Source organism: Triticum aestivum, chromosome 5A, assembly GCF_018294505.1.
Source record: "Triticum aestivum cultivar Chinese Spring chromosome 5A, IWGSC CS RefSeq v2.1, whole genome shotgun sequence".
Taxonomy (NCBI): Eukaryota; Viridiplantae; Streptophyta; class Magnoliopsida; order Poales; family Poaceae; genus Triticum; species Triticum aestivum.
Window position 1 is genome coordinate 285119050 of NC_057806.1, and position 22657 is coordinate 285141706.

Here is a 22657-nt window from a genome sequence, read left to right on the forward strand (position 1 = left end):
CGTGTTAGTGTAGAGGCGCACAAAAGGAAATGGATATTGTAGTCCCACAAAAGAAATGGATATTGTAGTCCGCTACTTAAAAGTGTTACCTCATATGATTACATAGCCTCCATTTCATAAATTGCGTACCCGCACTACAAAAAAAGACACATCCGTGACATTTTGGGCCGAACGAAAAAAAAATCTGTCATACATATGACACTTCTATGACGATAATTGTGACAAAACCCGGTATCATCATAGATGTGGTGGGCTCCTACTTCTATGACAAAAAATCATGACAGAAAATGGGCTTTTCGTCCTGGGCGGGCCCGAGACGCAGTTGCATGACATTCTTTGGGCCGTCCATGACAGAAAAAACCGTGGTAGAAGCGAGGGCGAGGAAAATTTTGGGGAGTTCCCGGTTACGGTGAGAGGTTGGGGGCCGAGCGATGCGCGTATCTCTCGTACACATATGCGCGTGTGTGCGAGGTGTTGGCTCTAACTGAACCCGAGCGAGGCATTGGGCTCTAACTGAACTCGAGCGATTGCACTGCAGGCTACGCCTTACTGAACCCAAGCAATCGATCGATGGATGTTAACTGAACCCGATCGAGCGATTCCTTCGCTACTGCTGGTAACTGAAGCCGATCGATGCTGCCTCTGGGATGAACAGTGAGCGATCAATCCAGCTGAGCAGTGAGAGGTGGCGTTGCCTCTGGATGAATAGGACCCCGTGGTGTGGTGGAAGGCTGGATGAACAGTAGATGGTGGAGGGGTGCCCGTGGAAGGGTGGTTGAACAAGACCCCGTGGTGTGGAGGGCTGGATGAATAGTAGGCGGTGGAGGGGTGGTTGAACAGTAGCCGGTGGAGTAGCGTGCGGTGGAGGCTGGATGAACAGGAGCCCGTGGAGGCTGGAGGAGGTCGACGGTAGCCCGTGGAGGCCGGAGGAGGTCGACGGTGGAGATGAACAATATCCCATGGAGTCCCGTTTTGCGGTACGCCACACCCCTCCTGATGAACAGGACCCCCGTTTCGACCATAGGAGGTCCGTTTCGTCTGTTTTGCGGTACGCCACACCCCACCCGATCAACAGGACCCCCGTTTTGACCGTAGGAGGTCCGTTTCCTCCGTTTTGCGATACACCACACCCCTCTCGATCAACAGGACCCCCGTTTCGACCGTAGGAGGTCCATTTCCTCCGTTATGTGGTACGCCATGCCTCGTTTCCATCGCCTGTTCCGTCCAAGCCCTCCTGATGAACACGACCACGCATTTCGTTCCGACCCAGCCGGTTGGCTCCCGCGCGTTCCGTTGCCTCCCGATGAAAACGACGCATTCCGGTGCCTCCCGATGAACACGACGCATTCTGTTGCCTCCCCAAGAACACGACGCATTCCGTTGCCTCCCCATGAACACGATGCATTCCGTTGCCTCCCCATGAACACGACGATGACGTTGTTTCTCTAGTACGACCCAGCCATGTACACGAGCCCTGGCCATACGTATGCGCGAGTAGGCGTTTGAGACCCTGCCCGTATGTACACATACGTGGCCGTATTTTCTTTCTTGCACCCTCGCCGCTGTACGTACGTGTACATGCTACGTGTGCGCCTCTACTACGACACGTGCGCGCCTCTACATCGACCAGTATGTACGTAGACCTTCGCGACCAGAATGACAACGCTATGTATGCTTCGACCAGGTGGGTCCCGACTGTCAGGCACTTCCTTGCCTACGAAGATGTAGCTGGTGGGTCCTAGCAGTCAGGGGGGCGAATCGTTTTGTTTTTTTGCCCGGCCGCACTTCCTTGCGTGCGAAGGTGTAGCTGTTGGGTCCCAGCAGTCAGGGGGGCGAATTGTTTTTTTGCCCGGACATACTTCCTTGCGTGCGAAGGTGTAGCTGGTGGGTCCCAGCAGTCGGGGGGCGAATCGTTTTTTCTTCGGACACACTTCCTTGCGTGCGAAGATGTAGCTGGTGGGTCCCAGCAGTCAGGGGGGCGAATCTTTTTTTTTGGACGCACTTCCTTGCGTGCGAAGATGTAGCTCGTGGGTCCCAGCAGTCAGGGGGCGAATCATTTTTTTGCGAAATACGGTGGCCCGTCCGGTGGGTCCCTGCTGTAAGGTGGAGGAATAATTATTTTGCGCGTAATAAGGAGGCACTACCTTGCGGCTGCCATGGACCCAACTGTTAGCCTCTCCACGTACAGTCCATGTCCGATGGAAGTTGTCCCTTGACCACGTTGACCACGCCGCGCCGAGAGCACCAGGGCGGTGGACGACGGCGAGGCCTAGGAAGGGGACGACACGGAGCCGGGGAAGACGCGGAAGTGGATGCACAAGCGGAGAGGAGTACAAGGGTTCACTGGTTTGGCTGCGCTGCCGTCGCCGCAGAATAACAGGGGGTGTGGGTGAGTGGAGGGATGGCCTGGCCAGCGGTGGGAGTAGTAGGGGGCGGTGAGGCCTCCGCGGGAGCACAGCCGGCCACGGGAGGCAGGAGCAGGCGGCACGACCGTCGCTTCTTTGGGCGGCTGGAGCAAGAAGACCAGAGGTTGAAGAAGCACGACGGCCGTTGGATGGACATCGTACGGTCACTGCAGCTAGAATCGTTTATATTGACTAAGTTGACAAAGCCCTTGGTACGTCAACTTAGTAGGCCCACAGGTCAGCTTCCGAAATGGTGCGCCCCAGATGTCAGGGGGAGGAATCATTTTTTGGGCGGGTGAAGCTAGAATATCTGAGATTGAAGAAGAAGCATGGCATCCGTTGGATGGACATCCAACGGCCACTGCTGCTAGAACCGTGTGTTGACTATAAGTTGACAAAGCCTTGCATACGCGTCAACTCTGTTTTTTTAGGGGACGCGTCAACTTAGTAAGGCCAGAAGTGTGTGGCAGAGAACTTATAGCCCATTTGAGATTTGTAAGAATGTGTAGCCCATTTTTGAATTCTAATGGAATTTACTACAGCCCATTTACAGTTTGTTAAAAGTACAGCCCATTTCAACCAACCGTTCAAAACAGAATTCAATAAAATTTCCCACATTTTGATGGGATCCGAAATATTTTTATCCCGAAATTTCTAGTCAGATTAAATACAATTTCAATATAAATTTATATTACGTAAAAATCCAACGAAACATTGCGCTCGCAACAATTAATGAAATTAAAATTTTCAATATCCAAAAATAATATTTTATAAAGTAATCACGTGTTTGGTGCATTTTTTATAGTTACTGCCCAGTTTTTATAATTACATCCCATTTATTATTTCTTAAAGCCCATTTTCTTGTTAAGCCTAATGCATCCCTCCTAGGAAAGATTTGCAGCCCAGCGGGGCGGAGAATAACAACTTGACCTTGCCTGGGTATTCCTAAAAAAAGTATAGCTGGGCTAGCCATTTTCAGCTTGAAAAAAATTAATATCTGGGCTGGATATCTGGCCTGGGCTAGACGGGCCACAGCCCGCCCAGTTAATACCTGCAGCGATGTTTTCGTTGTTGTTCAGAGGAGAAAAATTAATATCTGGGCTAAACATCGAAAAACTCTGCAGTGCTCACACCTCAAAAACACAAATACTGCTCAAGCTGCTTGGTCCCAGCTGTCGGCCGCTTCTTGTGCAATTCTCTCGTTTATTGACTACTCCCTCCTTTCCGGTTTATAAGGCTCAATTCAAAAATCTCACCAACCAAGGTAGATGATGAGTGGTGGAATATTTTTGTAGTTTGCAAAAGCACCCAATTAATGCTCTTGTTTTCCTCAAAAAATTATGTTTACGAATGCATTAATTGCAATGCATGCATGCATAAAGTGCATGCATTGGTCAGTTTTCTCTTAATACTTGCATGCAATGATTTAATGCACCTTGAAGTCTGAACATGTGATGGGGAATAACCAAATTGAGCCTTATAAAATGGAAAAACTAAAATTTTGAGATAAGCCCTATAAACCGGAAAGGAGGGAGTACTACATAGGTTGACAATGGTGTGGGACCGTGATGTCAGGATACCAGGAGGAAGCAAAATAAATTATAGTTATATATATATATATATATATATATATATATATATATATATATATAATAAGGAGGCACTTGCGTACGTGAGGCTATGGACCTGGTGGGTCCCCATTGTCATCCTCTCCAAGTAAAGTCATCTCCTCGCCCACGCGCGCTTTTCGCCCGAAACAGTCAGCGCCGCCCGCCCCGCTTCCCGGTGCAGGCGATTGCTCCGCCTTCAAACAACACAAGTGCCGTCCGTCCATCCATCTGCCGCCCACATTAATGATACATGGTTCCCGAGGCGGCTACTCCGGCGCCACACGTCCGTCCCTCCGCCCGCCCACCATCGCTATATAAACTGCTCCGTCGTCCATAGCCGCAGTCATCCGCATCCGTTCCCTTTCTCCTGTCCACACCACTACTGCCCACCATGGCTTCCTCACGCTCCAGCGCTCTTCGGGACGGGCGGACCACGGACCACAAGGAGATGGAAGCCATTGCTGTCGACCGGCTGGCCGGCAGGCAACAGGAGGATGAAGACATCCCAATGGAGAACATGGTAGTCGACAATCCGGCGCCAACACCCTCCTCCACACCATCCTCGCTGGTGCATTGCACCATGACCATCGGCGAGGCCCGTGCCCAATGTATGGACAGGGTGAGGCAGATGCGTGAAGAGCAGTTCCGGGAGGCATAGGACGACGCCACCTACAACCACCATCTCCTCCAGGAGCACCTGCAGGCGGAGGAGCAGATCGCCGCGGAGCGGGCGGAGCAGGAGGCGCTGCTCGACTCGTACCGCTCTGCCTGCAAGGGCCGCGTCTAGCGCTGGCGGTACCGCATGGAGGTGGCGGAGGTTGCGACCGCCTACAAAGAGGCTAGCAAAGAGGGCGATGAAGAGGGCGAGGCGTTGTTTGGCGAGACCGAGGACGAGGCAGAGGACAATGCCGGCTCCGACGAGTCCCCACTCCGCTGGCATCAACGAGGCCCTGCTTCGCCGAGGCCCCGTGGTGCCAACAACGAGGCAGAGGACACCGCCGGCTCCGCCGAGGCCCCGCCCCGCCAACAACGAGGCAGAGGACACCGCCGGCTCCGCCGAGGCCCCGCCCCGCCAACAACGAGGCAGAGGACATCGCCGGCTCAGCCGAGGCCCCACCCTGCCAGCAATGAGACAGGGGACATCGCCGGCTCTGCCGAGGCCCCGCCCCGCTGCCAACGAAGCCGCGCCACATAGAAAACAAGGAAGAGTATAACACGGTAGGTCGCCGCCGCTCGGGTCCAAGTAAGGCCACCGCTGCTACCCTCCGGTTGAATCCAAGCTAGGCGGGTTGACCATTGACGGCCGGTTAGCTTCTTGGCAGCGACGTGGAATCAGAGAGCTACGCTGGAGAAGAACGCTGCTTCTACTTAACTGCTGGTGCATTTGATTGACTGACACATGGGCCCAACATGCCACATGTCAGTTACGCACCTGCACCTGCAATTAAGTCACTGAAGCTTCTGTTCGTCTCAGCGGGACACAGGTGGGTAGCTTCGGTTAATTAATTATACCTCCAGCGCACCCCTTTTTAGTTGAAGAATGTATGAAATGTAATGAAATCCGGCATGTTTATATGAAATCCAACCATGTATGAATGAATTTATTTCAATTAGTTCGAATTCCTGTATCACTGGCATTGGATGAACATGCAAAACAATACGTACTAGCATTATTCCCAGGGTGACCACCTTGTTTGCAGCAGTTTCACATGTACTCCCTCCGGTCCTTTCTAGTCTGCATACAAGTTTTGTCTGCAGTCAAAGTATCTCTACTTTGACCAATCTTATACAAAAAGTATGCACTTTCACAATGTGCGAAGTAAAAAGGAACAGAAGGAGTACAAAGAGTTTGAGCAGCTTTTTAGCGTTTCTGTACATTGCAATCAAACACACAGGCCTGGCAATTCATAGAGAACATTCAAAACAATCGATGATTATGCATCTCAGCGACTCACATGTCAGAGGCAATATTTACTTCACAACTAAAGAATAAAGAAAAAATTGATCGACGCTGCTGACAGCAAAGGGCGTCCCATTCGAAAATATCAAACGCATGTCTTGCTAAAATCAATGAGCAAAATTTGACAAGGTTGTCCCATTCCAAAATATCAAATGCCTACGATTGTGGAATGGGCAGGGTTTGCCATCAGTTCGGACATTGACATGGCACCTCGTGCTAAATAAACCAGCTGTTCTTTTTGTGCAGTTCCACCAAAATCAACCAAATTCGCGCGTAGCTTGTATGATTTCGCCCTTATATGTTGCAACGCCTTGAACTTATCGGCACCTCCTTTCTTGTGGTGGAAATGAATGATTCGATGTATTCATGAACATTTTGTGCAGTTCCCATTGAAATCAAGCTGAGCACCCCTGTTTGCACAAATACAAAAAAGTGATTAGTATAAAGCAAACTGTACTATGAATTGACAGTTTCAACAGGCACATACATGGTCCATGTAGAGCACACTTTTAGAAAAATGGAACTCACCAGAAAGAATCCTAGAACAACATTGTACTCGCGCATCACAGCAAAAAATGGAGATTTGTCAGTCCTTCTGAGCTGAAGTTAGTTTGGTCTTGTGGGGAGTAATGTAACCATCCTTCAACTGCTCCTTCTGATGAGAAGATAGACAGGGCTTCTTCATCCTGGCATAATCGGAACTAGTCACTTCACGTACTCCATATTCTTCTTCAGAGGAAGATGATCCTGTTGTGCAAAGACAAGAGGACTACTAAATGCTAGCATCCCTGTTTGCTCGAAAAAAGGAAAGGAAATATTTAAAACAGCACAGATGAAGCACTTCTCAAGGACAATACCACTTTTTCATGACAGTATCTAAACAGTAGCACAACACCAATAGAGATGACAAAGCTCAATCATATGGATGAAATCAGTGGGCGAGTACCAACCTTTGTCAGGAGGCTTATTGTGTAGAGCATACAGATGAAGCACTTCTCCGGAACCATCTGTTGCTATCTACGGTGGTGGCCATGCTTACTATATACTCCTCGATTAGTTTAATGTTTCCAACATCTTCTTGTGCAGTTCCACTAAAATATATGGTATCTTCAAAGAAGATCCCTGTTTGCACAAGTAGAGATAATTACATATTACATTAAGAGTGGCATCAAATCAGTGGCAAAACAATTGCTCGTTCCAGCCATAGCAATAAATTAAGATGCAAAACTATATCATTACTTGTGTCATCACAGTTCCAGTGCTTCATTACAGCACCGGGAGTTGATTTTTGTTTTTCTTCCGCTTGTTCTTCCCCTTCATCACTTGGTTCAATAACAGACAAGCTTCGCCTTCAATGTAAGATTTGGCATGTCAATTAGGGAGCACAAGTATAGTACTAAACTTAATTTTCTGATGAAAGTGGCAAAATACAGGCCAGCAGTTGTGAAATATCCTTATCTTACCTCAATGGGATATTACGGTGCACATACAGATTGGAAGTCTTGTCTCCATTTGTGCAGTTCACTAAAATCAAGCAACATTATCGTACAAGTAGCACAACATATGAAAGCACACTGCAGAATCATGTGAAAGAAGGCTAGTACTGACCTCTCATGATGCGGAATTCAAACAACTCACAAGAAGAAGATCTGAACCAAATTCGCCTTAACGGATAGGAAGTAAGATCTCCTCTTGTGCAGTTCCACTAAGATCAAGCAATCAAGCAACGTTGTCGGTGTGACATTTTGGTTGAACTGCACAAAACACTCTTAAAACAAAAGTGTTTTGTGCAGTGCAACAAAAGGTCACAATGGCAACGAGGTGAAGTAGATAACCCTGTTTACACAGAGGTGCAAAGGAAACAATTAGTGGTCAATAACGGTGGATGACACAGAAGCCAACAAAAAGAAGCATCTACCTTATCTAAATGGGAAAGAAAGCAAGACAGTAGCATTTCTCAAACGGTGGCATTGATTAATATTAACATAGAGATTATATTAACAATAAAATTCGTTAAACATGTAATTTGCTTTTAACTGTGGCATTGCATCAATTTTCCAGCGGCATTATTAGAGGGTGTTTGTTTACAGGGACATTTTGGTGTAGGGACTAAAAAAACTCCGTGTCAGTCCCATCTAAACCAAACAGGAGGGACTTTTAGGGACTAAAAGTGGGCATTTGGGACTAAAGAAAGAAGACCCCGAGGGAGTCTTTTTGGGACTTTTTCCAACAGTTGCCCCTGCCACGCATCGCACCTTGTCTCTATTAGTTCATTACTAGGGGTAACATGGTCTTTTAGCATGTCATTTAATAACCTCTAGTCCATGTTTAGTCCCTGGAACCAAGCAGGTAGGGACTAGGGAGTTTTTAACCAAACAGGGCCTTAGATTAACAACAGCTAATGAGTTGCACGGACAGTGGACGCACCAGCACCATGTGCATCTACCGATGTACTGTGGTCATGCACAGTCTGTTGCAACAAAGAACAAACAACCAAGGAGCATATTTGTGTTGGTCCCAGTTTTGTTATCTTTAGACACCTTTCCCTATGTGAGCGCAGCAAATCTAGTCCTGCTCAAACTCTACAGCCTTGTCCCTTCCTTTCCTTTTTGAACTAGTACTTTCGCCCCTTCCTTTCCTCTTTGAACCACGTCCTAGATTTATGCGATACAACTTTCCCCACTACTTTCCCCCATTCCTTTCCTCTTTGAACCACGTCCTAGATTCATGCTATACAACTTTCCCCCTTCATTTCCTCTTTGAACCACGTCCTAGATTCATGCTATATACAACTTTTCCCACTACTTTCCCCCACTCCTTTCCTCTTTGAACCACGTCCTAGATTCATGGTATACATGCAGCTAGAGCAATGCATGTGGAGTAAGTAAATTATACCTTGAGGTTCTTGGGGCATGGTTTGGTGGGCGATGGGACGGCGGCGAAGAAGAAGGGGTCAGAGGCCCTCCCGCGCCGCCGCTAGGTGGAAAGTGAACAGCTGCGCCGGTAGTCCCTCGCCGACGGCGACAGCGTTAAGCCTCCTTCCCTTCCCGGCGGACGTATCCTGCCGGCTCTTTGAGTAGCAGTGAGGGGAGAGAGAGGCCAACAAAGTCTTGTTAAAATATGGAGAGGGCGAGAGACTATGAAGAGAGCAACTACAAGCGCCGAGGCTCCAGCGGGAGAGGGCGAGAGAGTGTGAAGAGAGCAACTACAAGCGTTGAGGCTCCAGCGTGTATATATATACTGGAGAGAGAGTGTGAAGCGTGCAAACCCTAGAAAACATTTTGACGAGTCAAATAATCCTCCTGGCACAAATTATGCTCAAGTGTAGTTATCGAACCCGAGACCTCAAGTTTGATGAGCGAACAGGCTAACCAGCTACACAACCCTCCCGTTATGTTCAACGAGAGGGAAATAACCTTTTATACATTCCTGCATTCGTGTGACAAGCATGCCGTGGTTTTTTTGTGTGTGGGAGTCATTGGGATCTCAATCATAATCGTGTCATGTGGCTTTGGTGGTCAGACTATCCACAGTGGTGCAGAAATAATGCAGCCTTAGTCACCTTACCTCTCTCCACGTAGTACGTTGGGTCCCACCAGTCAAAGGGTGAAACAAACAAATTAATAAGAAAAATTAAAAGCGCCTGCGGTGTTTCTTACCTCACACATCTTGCTACTGCTCGGGAACACTGTCCAATTGATCCCTCTATTCACTCACGTACTATTTTAAGTGAATCCTTATTATAACATGCACACAAATTTTGGGCACTTTTATTCGACTTAAGTCAGTGTGCCACCGTATCTCGTATACTTACTACTCCCTCCGTCTAGGTGTAATAAGTCACGTTAGAAGGTGCAACGGGACCAAGGTGCGTGTGTGTGTGTGTGTGTGTTTAACAGCATGTGTGTGTTAGAGAGAGCGACAGATCGACCTACTCCTACAGAGAGATGTTGTGTAGTGTACGATTTTAGCCGCGAGAGTCAGTGCATCCTCTCGTTTTCGGGCGTGTCCGGTAGGGACATGCGGACAGCTACCACGCCCGCTCCTGACCAGCCTGGCCCACCCAAAGCCCCTCCATCGCCGGCGCGCGCTTCCTGCCCAAAACAGACAGCGCCGCTCCAAAGAATCTGTGTCGCATTCATGCCCGGGCAGAGCGGACGCGACCTCTCACTGGCGCAAGAGTGATGGTTGCTTCGTCCGTCCAACTTACTGCTGGGTCTATGTGATTTGACGGCTCATTGGTCTTTATTACTGAGGTGGTAGGACTGCTGGATGTCCCACGCTTTTGGCGAAAGGAGGTACTACTACTAGATTACAATTTTCTCCATTCTTACAGCGGAGGCGTGCAAGAGCAGTGAAAACACGCAGGCTCAGCGATTACATGGCCCACCTCACACTATCATCGTGTGACACCTAACTCTTTACATAGTACTCCCTCCGTTCCTAAATATTACTAGATGAGTCCCCGCGCGTTGCCGCGGAACAGCGGTATATCTCTCTGCGCAAAATTATCGATTTCAGAGAACTAAAAAAAACTCTATAACCGCATGACAAATGCGGTAGCCAAACTAAATAAACTCCCATCATCATTTAGATCATCCCACATAAGGAAAAAAGATCAGCCAACTCCTATTGCATAATGGGATTATATTTTTCTTTTTGACATGTTAATGGGACTTAAAAGCTCACTTACATGCATGCTACCGGTGCATGCTTGCATGCAGACATGTTGATGTGATTTAAAACCCACTCACCTACATGTGCCACGATATTCCTGCATGCTTGCATGTGGCTTAGTGTGGAGCCTCTCAACGTCTAGGTCAGACGGCTATTATGGACTGATTTACTTCATCTAACGGCTACATCAATTTTGATGATGTGGCTCAAGGAGAGGATAGAGAATTCCTAGTAGTGGGGGCTAGCTATTACTAGTAGATAAGTCTTTGTAGAGATTTCACTACATACGGAACAAAATGAATGAATCTACACTTAAAATGCATCTATATACATCCGTATGTGGTTCATGGTGAAATCTCTACAAAGACTTATATTTAGGAATGGGGGATACGGCATACTAAACAAGCTTCTCCTTGTTCTGCGAGTTGACAGGACACATCAAAAGTACTCCAGTGTATAGAGCCTTGCCCCTAAGGTAGGCCCCACATGGTTTGCCTCTTTTTTTAACATAACACGTCAAGTTACAATTTGTTTGTTCACCCATGCTAGACGATCCTCCCACCACCAAGTGGACAACCAGTACACATGCCAAATTACCACGTGGGCTGCCTTTTTCGTACAGAAATGAGCTCCACCGTGTACTCGCGTGGGTGTGGTTGGGAAAGAGACGGGAGAACATGCGTTGTGCATGCACCTCTTCTCTTCGTGCACGTCCCCCACCTACGTGGGTGTGTGTGAGAGATACAAACCGTGTTCGTGAGTGTTTTTTGTTTTGGGGTGGGGGTGGGGTGGGGGTTGATTTCGTGAATTATTTGTGGGAATATGTGTCAATGACATCTCAAACAAAATTTTGCATGCAATGTGTGTGAAATGGAGGCCTATCCATATCATACATAGAGGGTCAGGCAATCCACGAGAAGAGAGGGAGGGGTCATAGCTATCGATAGAGTCAAAGAGAAGATCAAGTGGGTGGGTGCGAGATCAATGAAGAGAGCCATCGAAATTGTTTGTGTGTGCAAGTCAAAGATATAGGGTGACTGGCCTACCGGAACGTTAGAGGGCACATGTCAAGTTTGTGTGTGGCAGGGAGATATGACTAGAGCGCTCGATGTATCGGTGTGTGGGGGGGGGAGGGGGTGGGGGAAGGGGTAGGCAGAGGCCTAACTATAGAGGTAGAACGACTCGTATATGTGTTGAGAAGGAGAGACCCAGCTATGTCTTGAGGGAGATCGGTCGACATCCATACATAACTGAAGGACGGGAAATATGATGGGACAGAGAGAGAGAGAGAGAGGAGATAGAGAGGGAGGGAGAGGGAGGGAGAGGGGTAGAGTGCTAGATGGGTGATGGAGTTTCTTCTCGAAGATGGTGGGAGAGGCCTACTAGACAAACTGAGGGTGGAACTACAATGTTATCAATAAGAGTGGGGATGTGTTTCTGTGTGTGCCTGTGCATGATAGATCTATCGGGATGCATCCATGGATGATGAAGGGGAACCATGTGTTTGATAAGCAAGCCTAACTAGATTGGTAGATTAATTGTTGTTTGTCGGAGGAAGGGAGAGACACAACTAATGAGGTAGATCGATTGACGTGTGGGTAAAAACGAGTTATAAGGACCTAGCTAGCTATATGTATAGCGAGAGATCGGTCGGTGTACGTCCATTTGTTAGAGGCAAATAAGGCCCAGCGAGACGGATAGACCGAGAGAATGGAGCTAGGAGGTGGTGCGAGAGGCCCAACTACTAGCTAGATAGGGGGAGGAGTGTGCGGTTGTGAGATCGATGAAATGAGGGGCAAGAGTTTACACGTGTGTCTGACCGTATGAGAGACACGAGGCAAGGACACATAAAGGAGGAGATTGAAGGTGTGTGTGTATGTTGTAGGCAGGCATCGCTGGAGAGGTTTATCGATCGGTGTGTGTCGCAAAGGAGTTGTGGAGACTCTGGGAGAACGACCTAAAGAAAAAATGAATGTGCTCGGTGTATAGAATGCCGAGGGAGGGGGAGGGTGAGGAGGGCGTGTGCATGCACGAGAGAAAGTTAGTGGTAGCTACAAAGGTTAGAGGATTGTGTGCGTGTAAGAGACTAACAAAGATCATAATTTGATATGAAAGCGGATTCATATATTTGAATAGGAGATCATAGTGTTTTAAACATTGCATGCATGAATATAGCGGTGATACGTGTTGTGCACATGTTATACCATAATGTGATAATGCATGGCGTTTGCAACTCACAGCTAAATGCCGAACAATCTAAACCATACTATACATCAAACAATCTCACATTTTATATGAATTTGTGATAATCTGTGGCGTTTGCAGCTTACAACTAAATATCAAACAATCTAAACAATACTATATATCGAACATTCTCACATTTTATTTGAATTTGTGGTAATGTGTGGTGTTTGCAACTCACATCTAAATACTTGTGGGCGTAGGGGGCGGGGCACCATACATAATGTGATAAACACATTATACATATGAGACATGGTTTAGATTATGAAGATCTAGCTAGATCTAGAAATGTAATGTGATTTGAAATCAAAATAAAGTGGATTCAAAAAATCTAGTTTGAGTTCATATAGTACACATAGTTCATATGTAACTCGAGACTAATCATGTGGTGTGATGTGAAGATAATACACAAACGATGGTTTAACTTGACAATAATGATGATTGTAGATCTTATTAAAACAGAAAAACGAATTCAAATGCTTTGACTTCACAACAATCATTACTGTAGATCTTATTCAAATAAAGAAACGAATTCAAATTTAGTTCATATTGAAGCGGTAGTATATACGTTTGGAATGCACTAAAACGTTCATTTGAGTAGTAGGTTGCATGCATTATACACATAGTTTAATTGAACATAACATGAATTCAAAGTTTTGAATGACATTTGTAGTGCGCATTGATTTGGTACAGTACATGTTAGGCTCATCCGGAAATTTCAACCCGTGCCTTGTTAGCCCGAAATATTTAAGATATATCTTTGTCTCGTTGTGCTCGGACAACTCCCTCCATCTCAACACGTGCCTTGCTATTCCGAAATTACAACGTGCGCAAAAACTCCCACTTCCTGTGAAATCCCGACACGTGAAATGCCCGTGGTACCCCTGAACTAAAAGAACCGCCTCAAATCGGTGGGGTACTTTCGTAACTTACCCCACATTTCGAACAAGCGCATCTCTAAGCCATGGTTCCCCACTGCCATCCCATCCGCCCACCCATTTGTACACCGAGGCCACGAAAACCCGCGACGAAATCCCGCACCCTGCTCCGTCCGCCACCCAGCCGAAGCCTCTTCCGCGACGACATCGTCCACAGCAACACCTCGATGTCCATCATCCACCGTACCGGATGAGGATCGGTCGTCGATCTCATCGTCCCGCCAGTTCAGCCACCCCGTCCTCCACCTCCAAGGAGCTGCCCTGACGTTCCCCTCGTCTTTCGCACCACCTCCATTCCCACACCGCCATCTTCACCTGCACCACCGAAAGAGCATCATCACCACGGTTTCCTCGGATGAAGCTGCGGCCTAATTGGCGCCACCAAAGAGGTTGTACACTAATCACCGCATTTTCTTCTTGATTCGATCTCACAGTGCTACCGGCGCTCGGTCCCGAGCCGACACGGCGCGGCTCCATCCACGGCGGCATCGCCGGCCACTTCCTCCATGGCATCGCTCCCTCGGCGGTGACGTCCACATAAGTAGGAGCTGCTGCTGCTTTAGCTCCCGCTCGCGCTGCTGCTCTGCTCTTGCTCTCGGTCCCCTGCCTGGTCTGCTCTTGCTATTTCTCTTGCTCCCGCCGCTGCTCTTGCTCTTGCTCTTGCTTGCAATGCTGCTCCGATTTAGCCACACTTCAGTCGACTAAATTGAATTTTGGGTCAGTCGATTTCAGGGGGTGGGGGGCTCGCCGGGGTGACGGAAGAACCAGCCGCAGCGGGGAGGGGGGCTCGCCGGAGAGGTACCCCACTATCTATCTTAGGGTTCAGGATGGGGGCGGTGGTCGCTGGCGTTGGCGGGGCGGTGGCGTGGGGATCGCCGGAGAAAAAGCTCGGCACAGGGGAGGGGGGGCTAGAGGGATGGCCGGGGTGGCGGTGGACCGGCGGTGGGGAGTGTTTTCGGGGCGGGCGGGGTGGCGGGGGGCTGTTGTTTGGCCGATGGTGGCTGGCGGCTCAGGGGGGTGGAGGTTCAAGATGAACCGCAGGCCCTTGATTTCGTATCCAATGGCTGCAAAATCGACTAACCAGAGATGAAAAAGTCAGTTGACCGACGTGTAGCCTCACCTTGCTAGTGCGTTCAGTTTCGACAGCAAAATTCAGTTTGGACAGCAAAATTCAGTTTCGACGGTTAAGTTCAGTTTTGACAGTTAAGTTTAGAGATGAGCGGCTGATGTATTTTACATCTAGCACTTTGTGGTTATGTATTTTACGCCTTGTTCAAGAATTCATCTGATTAACTAGTTAACTTGCTGATTAATCCCTACCCATAGGGTCACCGAGTAGCCGATAAACCAAAAAATCGTCCGATTAATTGATTAAATGGCCGATTAACTTGCCGATTAGCCGATTAATCCCCTACTCGCTAGCCAACCGACCGGCTACCAGTTAACGATTTCCTCAACAATGATTTTACGTCATGTATTCAAGATGCTATTAGAATTCCACTCAGGTTAACGTTGTTCGTTGTCTCTCTTGTCCTGCTTCAGCCTCGGCGTCGTACAACTCACCGGAGCTGCTCCAACGATGAAACCCTCCATCACAGCGGAGCAGTACCTCGGGCTCCATCTCCAGACGCCTAAGATCTTCTTCCCCTCCTCCGACAGCAAAGTCAGCCGAAGCATCCTCACCGGCCAACCCAATCACGCTGAGATCAACATGGCTTCGCCAAAGAGGTTGTACACTTGTTGCATCTCTTTTTTACTCTACATGTTATATATATTATCCACTGAGCACACGGATTTGTTACTTTAGTGTCTCCTTGAAAGAAAAAATGTAGGAATTTTAATTTTCACTTGTCCTCCTTTTCAAATTCCTATTCATGAAGCACAAGACTAAGACATAGTAGAATAATAGCATTATAACCATACATTTTCTTGTGGTTTGACTTAATCTCACCATGCTTCTTTGCATCCTGTGATCTTCCAATTGTTGTGAATCAAACACCCAGATTGGCAGAAATCATGTGTTTTTAAATTCTTTGTTTTGCACGTGCATTCCTATCCTATTCCTGTCTATTTCCTATCCCTGCATTGTTGGAATCCTCCAATTCAAACTAGCCCTTACAGAATTACTTCTCTTACAGATAGTTGTCAAATAAAACCTTGCGTGGTTTGCCTCGCTCCTGCTGCACTGTCGTCCACCCCGGCTCAGTTACTCCAACGACAGAAGGGTCCAGCATAGCAGGGATCCAGCCTCCAGACTGTCTTTCGCCGCCTCAGATCTTCTTCTGCGCTGCTGGCAGCCATGAAAACTGCATTACCATCATCAACCGAGTAGATGACCTCGAGGACTACACGGGTACGCAAGAGAGGTCGCACTCTTTCGTGTCTGCTTACGTTATGCATTGCTTAATATTACATGCTACTTTATTGTCCTGTTCACCGATTAGACTCTGAGTCAGCTCCAAACTAATGGCCAAACTTGAGTTTTTAAATGGTTGTGGGGTACATATTGGGGCCACTATTGATAGTATCTATCTACTATCTGGTTAATCTCCGGTGTCTACTATGAGTTTCATGTTGGGTGGGAAACAAACAGTAAAGAAGCCATTATCTGTATTTTTTAACTAAAGCCATTATCTGCCTGATACTATTGGTTTTGGGTCTATCCACAGGTTGCTACCGTCACTCTGGATTTTTGCATGCACTCCTTACATAATCTCACTATGTTTTATTCCTATGCATGACAGTTATGGTAAACAATGGAACTGAACATGTAGAGCAAAAGAGACGAGCCTTGCGTGGTAGTAAAATTTCATGCAGACATCGCTCCATTGTAGGTGCAAAGGCAGCCCCCCCCCCCCTCCACGCATTTCGGATTGTAATCAAGAGGAAGATATCTGTTCCGAGGGGGATTCAGAAGGAGAAGACAACTCATATTTACCCCTGAGGTCTTCGCTCTAACTTGGCATGCTAATGTTGGTTATATCATGCATATGGTGTCTTGCATTGCTTACTTTATACATCAAATATGTCATCTGCTTAGTTTAGACATCCTTTGTGTGAATGCCATCTGTTTAGTTTATTCATCATTTATGTGAATTATGCAACCCCATCTTGTTTAGCCAGGCATCATATATGTGAATTTTGCAATGCCATCCTGCTTAGCCAGTCATCTTATATGTAAATTATATCAGGCCATCCTTTTTTTCATTACATATTACATTTGTCAACAATGTTAGTACATTCAACTGCTCTTCGTGTGCATCAGCCATTTGACACGGTGATGGCAAATTTTGGAGTGAAAACAAGGTCTTCAGAGTAGACTATGCTATCTGACGAAGCGCATATCTCGCTGGTTATGGATAGCTCCTTAGAGGAGGATTTAGAGAAAGATGACCAGTCCTATCCCCCCCCCCCCCGAGGTGTATGCTCTAACTTGGCAGGGTTATGTTGCTCATATCGTGCGTATGGTGTCTCGCATTGCTATGTCATTTGATTAGTTTATACATGCTTTGTGTGGACCTGTTTAGTGTCTAATTACTATATATGTGAATTATGCATTGCCATCTTGTTGCAAGACATTATATATGTGAATTATACAATGCTATCTTGTTGCAAAGGCATTATATATGTGAATTATGCAATGCTGTTTAGCCAATCATCATGTATGTGAATTATATCATGCTATCATTTTTTTGTATTACGTGTTCCATTTGTCGACAACGTTTGTATATTCAACTACTCTTCTTGTGCATCAGCCATTTGAAGCGGTGATGGAAGTATCTGGAGTGAAAACAAGGTATTCAGAGCAGACAATGCTACCTACTGAAGCAGACATCTTGCTGGTTACGGAGAGCTCCTCAGAGGAGGGTTCAGAGACTGATGACCAGTCCTATTTCCCCCCGGAGGTCTATGCTCAAACTTGGCAAGGTTATATTACCCATGTCATGCATGTTGTCTTGCATTGCTTAGTTTTTACGTCATATATGGATTGCCATCTGCTTACTTGCTTACTATATAAATCATATATTTGAATTATATCATGCCATCATGTTTACATAGTACATACACATCATCTATCTCAATTATGGCATGGCAACCCATTTAATAAAGACATCATATAGTTATATCATCTCATCTTGTTTAGTGTTTACAGTCATCATATTTTGAATTATGGCATTTTATCCGTGAATGTATGTGAATTATGGCATGCCAACCTATTTAATAAACACATTATATAGTTATGTCATGTCATCATGTTTACATAGTCTCATATTTTGAACTATGTCTTTCCATCTTTTTTAGTTAGCCATCATAATGTGAAATTGTGTCATGCTATCCTGTTTAGTTAGCCATCATATATGTGAAATTGTGTCATGCTATCATGTTTGGTTAGACAACATAAATATGAATTATTTCATGCCCTCTTTTATTCCCCACTATCCATTGCACCTGTCTATCATACAATGTCTATACTATCAATTACTTTTCTTGTTTATCAGCCATTTGAATTGGAGAGCGTGATGGCAGTATCTAAGGGAGTAACAACACGGTCTTCAGAAAAGATAGTGCTACCAGTTGATGCAGATAGAACCACGGTTGTACTTGCCCAAGGACCAGATCCACCACACATAACCCAGACTCTCGCAGATTGTACCCCTACCCAGTTGGACAGAGAACTAGCTACACCCCTTCTAACCCCAACCCCGGCAGATAGTAACCCAGTTCCAGTTGACACAGCGCCGTCTCCACCACAGAGCACCCAGACACGAGCAGTTAGTAAGGGAGCTGCAGTGCCCAAAGCACGAGGACCACCACTCCAAATCCCAACTCAACGCTTAAAGGAGAAGAAGAAGATTTGTTCTCAGGTTAGGTTCTGTAGCTATGGTTCATACTCCTTTGCTCTTGCATTACTGTATTTACTCATACCAACTATTTTCAAATTTGAAGGATGGAATTGAAACTCCAATGGCGCAACAGGTATGTTTTAAACCTGTTTCTTTAACTGGTTTGCTGTTGTAACCTGCTCTATGTTGATTTCAGTTTCAATTGAATAAACAGTTATGTTCTCATGTCATGCACATTACAAGTGTTGTTATTGCTCTATAGTTACCCACACTTATATTCTGTCTATTCTTCTTTATCTTGAACAAATATTATTTGAACTGTGTCTCTATCTTGATTTCTCAACAAAAACTAGAATGATATAGACCATAAAGTGACCATGGTACATAGATATATGTTTGTTTCATGCTGTTATCCTATCCACTTTACTACTGAACTCATTTACCAAAATGAGTTTCATATACAACATGGTAAACATGTGATGTGTCTGCTTGTTTCTCTTTTAGAATGCGGACAAAATATTGGAGAACAGTACCGCGTTATCCAATGGTAAAGGAAGTAATGCACATAAGGTTCAAGATAGTGAGGCATCCCAGTTGGTCTACAAGAAAGCTGATAAAAACTATCTTGATGACAGTGAGGGAACCCAAAAGTCCTGTCTTGATGTAGTGTTCGAGTTACTGGCCACTACTGCTGGCACAAGCTCTTCAAACTCGCTGCCTGAATCAGTTCATCTTCTTGAGTCTCAACTTCAAGTTGAAAGACATCGATCAGATGTGCTGTGACAGGAAGCTGAAGGACTGAGGAAGTCCCTGCAGAATTTAGATGCATATTTTCTGGTGCAACAGCAAGTGCTGAAGGATTTAAGCGCCAAACAAGAGAAAGTTAATAAGTTTGCTAAGCATCTTGCCAGCATTATGGGTACCAAGGATATTGTTTCTTGAGATCTTCTGAACTGGTTTCAGTTCTGGATTTGTTTTGCTGCAGCGTTTATTTGTGCTGGTTGCCAACTTTGACAACCAGTGTATATGATATGCTGCTTTGTTCCCTATATTTGCACTGGTGGTGAACTTTGATGCCCAGTGGATGTAATATGTGTAATAGCCATGATAGCCTAGCATTAGTTGCTTGCTTATTTATTTCCTTGTTGTATTGTTTATTTGTTTGCTTGTAGTCATTGCAGTTCTTTTTCCGTGATTAGCTAGTGGCTGCAATAACCTATTTTTTAAAACTAGGCCACAATAACCATGGGCTAATATTTACTGTAGTGACACTGGGCCTCCTATTGGTCGTAGAAACAGTGGGCCTTATACGGGCCGTAGAAACAATGGGCCTTCTACAGGCCGTAGAAACAATGAGCCTTCTACGGGCTGTATCATCAATGGGCCTTATACGGGCCGTATGATCGATTGGCCAAACAGACCGCATTATGGCCGTAAACGGGCTAGAGTTGGAATCATCTGTTCATGGGCCGACCATAACGGGCCATCGTTAATAGGCCGTATTTGATGATGCTATGAAAACGGCCCAACGTATTAACGGACCACAAACGGGCCGACTGTAACCACGGGCTGAATTTGGCCCACAAGCAGAAAACGACAGTAACGGGCCGTAAGTAAACAAATGCTGGAAATGATCCCAAGAATAAATGGGCTCTGAGAAGGCCGAAAGATAACATGGGCTGGAAACGGCCCAACGGAATAACAGGCCGTTAATGGGTATACAGTGATACACTGTTCATTACGGGCCAGTTTCACCACGGGCCATTAATGGGTGTAAAGTGATACACTGTTCATTACGAGCCAGCTTCACCACGAGCCGTTAATAGGCCAAGAGTTACATAGGGCCTCATATGGGCCGAAAGACGTCATGGGCCATACATGGGTCAGAAGTGAAAACGGTCTAGAATCATATTGGGTGGCCCAGATGACGCTACTGGGCCTAATTCAGATAGGGAGTAACGGGCCTTGGGTTAGCGGGCTGTAAATGGGCTATATGCGAACAGGTCGTTAACAGGCTTTACATGGGCTGGCCCGCCACCTTTTGACCAAGTCAAACAGGCCGGCCTTTTCACAGGAATGGGCCTCTGTTGGGCCGTGCCACATGTCGACGTATCATAGGCGCCTTCTGTCCAATGAGTGGATGACATCTGTCCCAACGATGAGCCGACACGTGTTTCCTCCAGCCAATGATGATTTTACACGTGGAAAATCCCCATTGGTCGGGGCTGTTAATGGGTTATCGGATCCAAAACCCGAGCCGATATCTTAACGGTGTTCCGTTACGGTGGATGCCACGTGTCGGTCACCCTTGACGAAAGCACTTCTATGATGCGGGATTTATCGTCATGGAAGTGGACACTTCCGTGATGATAATTTTGGTAATGTCATGGAACACTTCTACGACAGCACAGGTATGACTATCTTGATTCTGTCATAAAATCATCATGGATGTACATGCATGATAGAAAATGCGACCTACTGTGACAAACACGTATCATCACGGAAGTGTATCTTTTTTTGTAGTGCCGTTGAATTCATATATGAATATTACATATATTACTTCATAATAGAACCTCAAATCATCCAAGACTAATGTTTTTTGAATGCAAGAGTAACAATGGTGCATGTACATGATAGCTACATTGGTTTTTTGAAGAAACATCACTGTAACTTTGGCATGCACAATTGAAAAGGTTTATTCAGATAGAAAAAATGTGATATTTGAGTGTCCAATCTTTATAGCATTGAATCGATATTGTATCTTTGGCCACGATACGAAATAGATATTGATTTATGTTCAAGCGATGCACATCCACGATCGCTAGATAGTGATACGTGAATGAATTGTGCAACCTCTCTCACACACATACATATCTCATTTCCCCATCGGCATCGGAATCACACACGCGCACTTCATGTATTTCTCTCCCTCTGTCGGGGTTAGAATTCGTCTTTCTACCCATCCTACAAGTCTCTCACATAGAAACACACACGCTCTCTCTGTCGAACACGCCCACCCCTTTAATTCCTCCCACCCACAGCCCCTAATGTCTCAAAGGATAATTATGTCTATCACACATATGCCTAAGGTTAACTCAAGTTTCGGAACCATATGAATACATACAATGGGATTCTAGTAGAGCACCTTTTGTTTTGAGATTTCTCTCTCTATCACACACACACGCGCGCGCGCGCGTAGACATTGTTTATCGCTTCATTTTTTCCAGCACTTGCATGCACACCGTTTGTTTATCTCCATGATGCTTTAAGTATTCCTCACACACATCCTATCTACCTATCCCTTAATATAGATATGTGTCACACAAACTCCTCTCTACTAGCAAGATGCCCATGTGTTGCACGGAACATCAAGATGCATTTGTATGAGTAGTTTATCTTGTGGCAGAAAAGGATGAATGAGGGAATGCCTTATTTGCAAATGTGGAGAGTGGTGTGGGTATCTTTTTGCAAAATTGCCATAGTTTCCTTCCTATCCGTCAGATAAAAATCGGATGGCCTATATTGCAGGATGGCAGGAACACCATCATCACCAACTCTGTTTTTTATAAGAGTAGAGATATGTAAGTGTCACTGCCCCCCCCCCCACCCCCCCACACACACTTCCAGACACTGAAGTAGGGTGACACCTCGATTTTGATACTAATCTATCGACTGGCTTCTCTCTCAAACATACACACACACACACACACTACCCGACACCGAATGAGTAGGGTGGCACCTCGATCTTGATTGTAATCTATCTACTCCTCTTTCAAACACACACACATACACACACACACACTCGCTAGTTGTGCCTCTGTGCATACTGCGCACACTCTCGATACGTCTTTCTCTCCCTCCCGCTCCCCACCCCCACACCAACCCCAACAATGATAGCAGAAGGGTGACAACTCGATCTAATCTTAATAAGTTAATTGGTTTGTCTCTCAAACATTGTGTATTTGTGCCTCGCTCAGACACA